Here is an 8,895-nt window from a genome sequence, read left to right as displayed (position 1 = left end):
ACATAAATGCTTACAACGAAGGGAGTGAAGTGAAGCGTAAAGTTGACACGTAATGAGTGTAGAGTAAAGTGGCTTTTTACTGTCAGCTAACAAACGGCAATGTTGCTGACAAGCTGCTGTTGTTGTTGCTGCTGCTACAATATTTTTTCCACCATATTGTAGGCATTTGACACATTTATGACACAATAGAGCAGTAAAGTGGAAATATACGAGTGCAAAAATATATACATTTTCTACATGCATATACAAGATCCGCCTATGTATATATGTATATGAGTGTGAGCTTGCAACATTAAGGTCTGTTGAATGGTGCGCAACTGTATAAAGGCGAAGGCTCTTCGAGGTACGATATGATAGTAAGCGTAAGTTGGGTATGCAGAATGCCTTTGTAAGCACAAACACATACATACCCACACAGATACTTATTATCCAAGCATATTTATATATTTTTGCTCTTCTTTAACAAGCACAACAAACCGTTGTGTGCGTGTGTTGGCGTGCATTGAAAGTTTCGTTTACAAGTTAGCACGCTTCTACAAATGTAATAACGTATGTGTATAAGTGTATTTGTGTATGTGTTCAGCATTTTGTGACCGACTTCATAAGCACTCAACGTCTGACAGCAAGTGGAAAAACTCACGTCTCATTACCAGTGTACTAGTTACTAACAACGACGACAACGTCGACTGCGGCTGCAGCACAGGCAAAGACAGCGCTGGTGACATAGGTACTGGCAGCAGCGTAAAGTCGTCAGTCATTGCTGACAGCTACAGTCGCCGTAAAAGCAGAGACATGTATAAAGAAGAAGAGCAAAAATACAGTACTACTTAATATTAGTGAGTGATTATGATCTCACTGCTGCTGTTGTTGCTGTTCCTGCTGCTGTTGATGATGAAGATTATGACGACATAATACTCGAAAATATCAACATCAACGTTGACAACATAATTGGGGTCGTTGTGATGAGTCAAGTGCTGCTGGGTGAGTGTGAGGAGTTAGGCGATGTTATTAGGGAGTGTAGAGCAGCTCCAAACTAGGTGGTTTGCACAGACATTTTCACCTGTATGTATGTATTTACAAATGCATATGGAAATATGTTTTCGTTCTTAGCCCAAAGTGGATGCTCACAACAATTGTAAATGTATTTAGGCAGGTGTTAATGACAACAGAAATGAAGGAGTGAAATTAATGCTGCAAAAATATACGTTAATGGGGTTAGCGAGAAAAAGACGATAAACAGACTGTCCGTCTGCCTATATATATATAAGTGAACCAACAGAAAACTTTTTTATTTGACAAGGTATCTCACGAAACTCAATTATTGCTCACAGAATCTCTATAATTTCCGAGGAAACTGTTTAGATCGGACCACGACAGCATATAGCTGCCATACAAATTGGTTGCTCAAACTCAAGTCTTTGTATGGAAAACTTTTTTATTTCATAAGATATATTGACGAAATTTAGCACGAATTATTACTGGAAGCAATGCTAAAATGTCTATATAAATTATTCAGATCGGATCCCTATAGCTTATAGTTGCCATACAAACTGAACGCTCAAATTGAAGTCTTTGTATGGAAAGTCTTTTATTTGATAAGTTATCTTCAATTTAGCATCGATTATTTCTTCACATATCTATATAATTTCAAAAAAAATTTTTCAGATCGGACTACTATAGCATATAGCTACTATACAAACTGAACGCTCGAATGCAAGTCTTTGTATGAAGAACTTTTTCATTTGATAAGATATTTGCATAAAATTTAATACGTATTATTGCACAAAGTATCTTTATAATTACTGAACAAATTATTCAGATCGGATCACTATAGCAAATAGCTGTCATACACATTTATCGCTCGAATTCAATCCTTCGTATGGAATGCTTTTTATCAGACAAAATATATTCAGATTTTTTAATACCTTTATGCATATTTTATACAAAACAACATATTTGTAGCTAAAAATTATATTCACGCCGAAAATATCTTAAAACTGTAGATAAAAAATGAATATTTATTTCATTTAATTTAAGGTTCACCAAGCCAAAACATAAAATTCGACGAAATACCTGCAAGCCTAAGTTTTTTTTAAAGTTATCCTACCAAAATTGATTATAACAATATCTTCACATAACACTGAAATAACATAACCATCTAACAAATCAGTAATACATATCTAATAATTGTCTTGACTCTCCAAAAACCTTTATCTTATATGAATTTTGTATGACTCTTCTAATCACTTCCAATAATATATTAATTTTACCGTTATTACTACCTATTGCAGCCATATTATGGTGATTGTTAGTAAACATAACCCTAAATTACTCGAACAATGCGTCATGTAATGCGATAGCAAGTAATCAAACCTGTAAATCAATAAAGTAATTTCCACCAACAATTGAAGTGTCGTTCATACGCCATGTTGGACATACATAAGGTACCACAAATCGTAGGCAACAAGACGCTGCAAGCATATGCATGCAGAAGTATCGATTAGCAGACGGTGGCATGTTAGCATGTAGTATATGTACTTATATGTAGTATATGTACTTATGTGCCATATATGTATAATCTAAATTGTAATGTATACATATATTAAATTGTTTTTGTTTGTACAGCTAATTGGCTGAGTGTCTGTTTATTCTACAGCAAGTTATTATGAATGAATTCTGAGTAGTGCAAATATAATTTGTCAGGTTGTTAGCTGAAGTCCGAAGCTTGTAAACTGAATTATACTGCAGGCGTTTATTAGTTCAATTCAAATAAACAAATACATATATGTCCAGACATATTAATGTAAATTACATTCAAACTTCAGTCAATCATTTTCACTACGATTGCCAGCAACTATTGTTGACTTTAAAAGTATATGTGAAAAGCAAACCGATATATGGTTTTATATTTAGGAAGAAGATCAATATCTCTTAAAAAACTTATTCAATTCAATAGTCCATGATAAAATCTATGCGCACAAAAGTATGCTAAAAATGAGAAAACTATTTCAATAAAAAATTAATTCAATAAAAATACTACGAAAGGTAAAAACATAGAATTTAAAGATGAAAGCAAAGTCTAGAAGCATTAAAAAATATATATTTATAGCGGGTCTCGGTATGATAATAAGTAAGATTTAGCTGTTTAGCTTGAGGAACAGAATTGATTTAGCTTCATACGTCCCTAATTTTTTGAGATATCGATCTGATATTTTGTTCTCGCTTCTTTCTCCATAAAAGGCTATTCATTTGTTGGAATCATCGATTTCGAACCAATGTAGCATATGGCTGCCATACAAATTGATCGATCAAAATCAGGTTCTTGTATGGAAAAGTTTTTCAATTGACAAGATAACTTCACGAAAATTTGGATAGATTGTAAGCCAAGAAAAAGACACAATCCCCGTACATATTATTCAGATTGGACCACTATCGCATATAGCTGCCATACAAACTGATGGAACAAACTCACGCTAAAGAGGTTTTATACACTTTTATGCTATAAGAAATGCAACTTTTAAGGGTATTTTTTAATTTTTTTAATTATTCAAAATTTAGTTCATTCAATATACAAGAATTTTTCACCACACGTCTCTCTCTATATATCCCTATTTTGCAGTTGCTAATTATATTGCTGCAAAGCAAATAAAGTTAAATAAAATCGATTTTGGACAACGCAATTCAATATGCACACAAACATCATCAGTGCTGATTAGTTTTCGACACATTTGCAATACTTCTCCAATGGCGCACTTTTCTAATACTATACACCAGCGTGTGGCATGTACTCTCAACTTTATGTGGCGATAAACACTTGAATGAGCATTGCTCAGATTTACAGCCTTGACCGAAACTCTGCTTGTACACATATAGTGTGTGTATTTGAATATAAAGTTTTTAACACAAATCTCATTTTCACATCAAATCAAATTCTCATATGTCATTTTCCATTTGCATTGCAAGTACATAAGAGTATTCCAAGTACATTTCTAGTTAAAGGTGTATGTGTGTACGTATGCATGCATTTGTGTTAGGAACGAGTGAGTGGAGGCGTACACTTACACTCTTAAGTAAAACTTGTATATTTCCATAGCGACAATGTAAACCAAATGAGAGATAGTGGCACACAGACACACATTCCATACATACTATATATGTATATATGTGAATAGGTACGCCTATGAACATGTGTGAGTATTTATAAATATGTGAGAGGGCTCATATGCAAATGATTGCACTGATTGCAGTATGAAAGATGTCACCACAGAACACACACACCCACACAAGCGCAGAAAAACGAATTAAGGCTTAATGCGGACGCAGGTAACTTTACATGTACGCTTCTATCTATATAACTGTATATGTACAAACGTCACTGTGTGTTTGTGTGAACGCATATGAAAATTGCAATAATCATAAAGACATGTGGCAAAGTGCATTTGCAGCTGCAGCATATGAGCGCTGCAATGCCATGTGGTTTGTTGTTGGTTGCATAAAATGAATACTAAATTTGACTCTACATATGCGAGTATGTATCTAAGTGTGTGTGAGCAGTGCTGTTAAATAAATATATGCACTGTAAGTTGAAGCAAATGCTGTTGCCACTAAAAATGCATGCCCAACAAAAACAAGAAACAAACAAACCGACGTGAACCCACAGCAAAACTTTGCACAACTACTGGCAACAGGTGTTTGCTCCACTTCCGTTGCAGGTCAGGCGCTCATTTAGTATTCATTGGCGGCGGTTGTAGTCCCGGTGATAATCATGTTGTTGTTGTGCACTGCTTACTGCTGATGTAATAACTATTTTCGGCATCAAATGGTAATGCGGAATGAAAAAGATATGAAATGTACATGAAGAGTTATTTTTATAAGCAAAACTATTTAGAATTTTTGCTATGTTTGGGTAAATTGCTGAGTTCAAAAGTTAAGTGTGCAGCTAATGAAGTGGAGAGGAAATTTCGTAATACTCTTTTGGAAAAAATTTTAATCATGGTAAAAATTCAGTTTATCCTTGGTTTAGTGTGTATTAAATATTTTATTATTCTATGAAAGCTGAGTTAAACATAAAATATGCTTGAGCAAAACAAAGTTGTATCGATGGATTGCAAAGGAGAGAGATCGATTTCAAAATGAAAAATTCAGATTACAAGATTATATCATGTTAGAAGTGTAAGCATTCATATATATTTCAGTTATGGTCTCAACGCCTCAACCGCGACGCTAGTTCTGCTTTCTCCAGAATGGATTAGGAAGCGAAGCAAATGAGCCTGGTGGTGAACGAGAGAAAGACGAAATATCTCCGCCACATAACTTGCAGAAGAACGAAAACTTCACTAATGCAACCATCGAAAAGTACTTGATCACCCTCACCTATAAATTGGTTTGTCATTTGATTTTTGAATAAAATATAAAAAAGAAAAATAGGCAAAAAAAAAAAAAAACAAAAAAAAAAAGAAATAATAATAATAATAATAATAACATCACACTTTACATATGTATATTTACTTTTCAATGCAATATACTTACGTATGCAATTGTATCATGGCGTATGAGTAATATTAAAGTAAAAATAGGTGTCAGATTGACTTTATTATTATTTTTTTGAACAAAAACAAGAAAAACTGTTAACTGTGGCTGTACTATATCAATAACACCCTCCCCAGGAGCATTTTTAATATAAAGAATATACAAGATTTGTACCCTGATTTGGATCGGCCAGTTTGTATGGCCGCGGTCCGATCTGAACAATTTGTTTGGAGATTGTAGAGTTTTTTTTTGATATTAATCCTTGCCGAATTTCGTGAAGATATTTTACCAAATATAAAAGTTGTCCATACAAGAGCTTGATTTGGTTCGGTTAGTTTGTATGGCAGCTACATATATGCAATTGTGGTCTGATATTAAAAATTCATGAGTAGATTTTACTGAACTGAACAATTTATCCGGAGATTATAGGGTTACTTTGGGTAATATTGCGTTTCGAATTTCTTCGATGATATCTTGTGAAACAAAAAAGTTTTCCATACAATAACTTGATTTTGATCGATCAGTTTGTATGCCAGCTATATGCTCTAATAGTCCGATTTCGTCAATTCCAAGAAATTATCATCCTCTTGAGAGAAAAGGAGCGTATGCAAAATTTGAGATCAATATCTCTAAAACTAAGGTATTAGCTTGCATATGTACAGACGGCTTTTCTTTCAAACTTCGTGGCAAACTCAATAAACCCAGCAAGCCTAATTTGTTTTTTTTACCAGTTCCTCATTTATTTCATAAAATTAGTTCAGTAATTGAAAATATCAAATTTTGACTAATAATAATCAATTAACCTCAGACACCATTGACACATTTCATAACAACCATCCTGAGCCTTCGTGCAGCACAAATCATATGTGTGTCTGTGTATTTTGAATATTAATACAAGAACTCGTGTGCGTATGTTATCTCATTTAATTACCGTTGCAATTGCGTGTAAATAAAATTGCATATGCGACAGTTGCTGCTCTGCTGCTGGCAAATTGCAAAATCAATTTCGGCCAAGAAGCCAACAACGCTGACGGAGTGAGAGGCACAGACATCTAAAGGACACTTGTTTACATGTCACGGTCGAGCAAATTACGGCCAGCACTTGCAGGCCGACTGATGTATTTACATATGGACAACACTGCATGCGTGCATATGTGTGTGTGCGTGTATGCGGAGTTCGACTGTAGTATGATGCATAACTGGTTTATGTAATAAGAAATTAATTTATTCCATTTCGTATGCGATCCAAGAGACAACTTGCGTTCGAATGCACAGAAATCGTCACATGCTTGCAAACTCGAATGTGGGATTATTGTACTGTAAAGGCACTAGTCGGCTTGGGAGCTTGAGAAAAGATGAGAGGAAAGGTATAGGGAGGACCAAAGGAAAAGTCCCAGCTAAAATGAAAGAATGATGCAATGGAAAAATGAAAATTTCGAATTGACATGCAGCAGTGACCGGTAACAATGCCATAGCAATAATAACAACAAAGGATGTGACCAGACTGCAAGCTGGAAGGATTTGTATGCTTATGGTTATGCAAGCACGCATGGAAGTCCGCTTGCACGCATTCTTGGCATACAAATACAGTATGCCTTAAGTTTGCGTTTTAATTTTTCAGTCTTGTCTATGTCGACCGGGTCAAGTGTATATAAATGGTTTGGCTGATGGGAATGTATGGTTGGGGGCTGTAGCTTATACAGGGGTTTCCAATTAGTATTTGACTGACTTAGTAGCTGTTATGCAAAAATATGCTCTCACGACAGCCGCATCAACTTTATGGGAAAGGACCCGAATGAGGGCAAAGGACAGTAAATTCGGCAGTATAACTCAATATACTTTAGAATATCCTATCTGTCGCTTAAAAAGAAGAACAGCAACATGAATGTTAATTTTCATCGTGGTATTTCAGGGATCAATGTCTGTACGAATGCCAGATGTCTCGTACCCTAAAATATTCTCCAAACGACTGACCTTAGCAAAGCCAATCTCGCCGCAATTGAAGGTGTTCTGACAATGTCCTGTCCAATAGGTTCACGCGCGGTGGTGCAAAATAATTTGTTTTACTTTCTTTGCCAAAGCTGTATGAGTGAAGGCGATGTGGAATCATCTTGTCACTTGCTCCTCTATTGTTCGGCTTTTGCCCGACTGAGAAAATATCGGTAGACACACCTTTGGCGAACCTAACTAAGTTGCTGGGATTCATACGAAGCTCTGTTTGGGGGTTTATGGGCAACACAAAGAAGGAATACTATATATTTCCAAGTAAGATCCTTCGGTTTAAGACGACTCTCTTTCGTGCGACTTCTTCAATCTGCTTTTGGAGAAAAGAACTCGAGCTGCAGAACTAAATATGGAAAGTAATATCTTCTGTAAGAGGGTACAACTACTGGCTTACGCCGATGGCATCGAAAAAATTGGCCTTAACACCCGTACCGTTAGTTCTGGTTTCTCCAGAATGGATAAGGAAGCGAAGCAAATGGGCCTGGTAGTGAACGTGTGCAAGCCCAAAAAATCTCCTGTCATCAAACAAACAGTCGTCGCACTCGCAACTTGGCGCCCACGTCACTGTTGACAGTGATAATTTCGAAACCGTAGATAATTTCATCTATCTTGGAACCAGTATCGATACCAACAAAATATCAGACTCGAAATCCAACACAAAATAACTCTTGCCAATAGGTAATACCTCGGACTGAGTAGGAAATTGTGAAGTAAAGTTCTCTCTCGACAACATCTGATTAGTCGACGTTACGAATTTTCGAAATAAAGGTTCTGCGGAAGATTTATGGTGCTTTGCGCATTATTAAAGCAAAAATCGCATGCGATGGAACGATGAGCTGTATGAGATATACGACGACATTGACATAGTTCAGCGAATTAAAAGACAGCGGCTACTCTGGCTGGGTTATGTCGTCCGAATGGGCGAAAATACTCCATCTCTGAAAGTTTTCGACAGAGAAAGACCTCCACTCCGTTGGAAAGACCAGGAGGAGAATAACTTGGCTTCGCTTGCAACTGGTGTAACATAGCAAAAATGAGGAACTCGGCTATAACCGCGTAAGCGGTGTCTACCTCAGTAAAGAAGAAGAAGTGATCCATCGATTATTGATTCCACACTACGACCTAACCTAACCTAATCTAAGTTCAACTCAAACCAGTTGCGCCCACTGTAATGTGTAGTTAGATTTGATACATATGATCACATGAAATTTCAATGCTCCTAATGGAAGCACCCTTTCGCCAACGAATGCACAAATCAATTTGACTCCTCATTTGCCTGCTATCGATACCAATCTTGTCATCAATGGAAGCAGCGACAGCTCGAAAAATTCGATAGTATAATGTGCCTATGTGTGTTTGTGC

Source organism: Bactrocera latifrons, unplaced genomic scaffold (assembly GCF_001853355.1).
Source record: "Bactrocera latifrons isolate USDA-ARS-PBARC rearing strain unplaced genomic scaffold, ASM185335v1 scaffold_28, whole genome shotgun sequence".
Lineage (NCBI taxonomy): Eukaryota > Metazoa > Arthropoda > Insecta > Diptera > Tephritidae > Bactrocera > Bactrocera latifrons.
The sequence above is the reverse complement of the archived record's forward strand: the minus strand, read 5'-3'. Positions refer to the sequence as shown.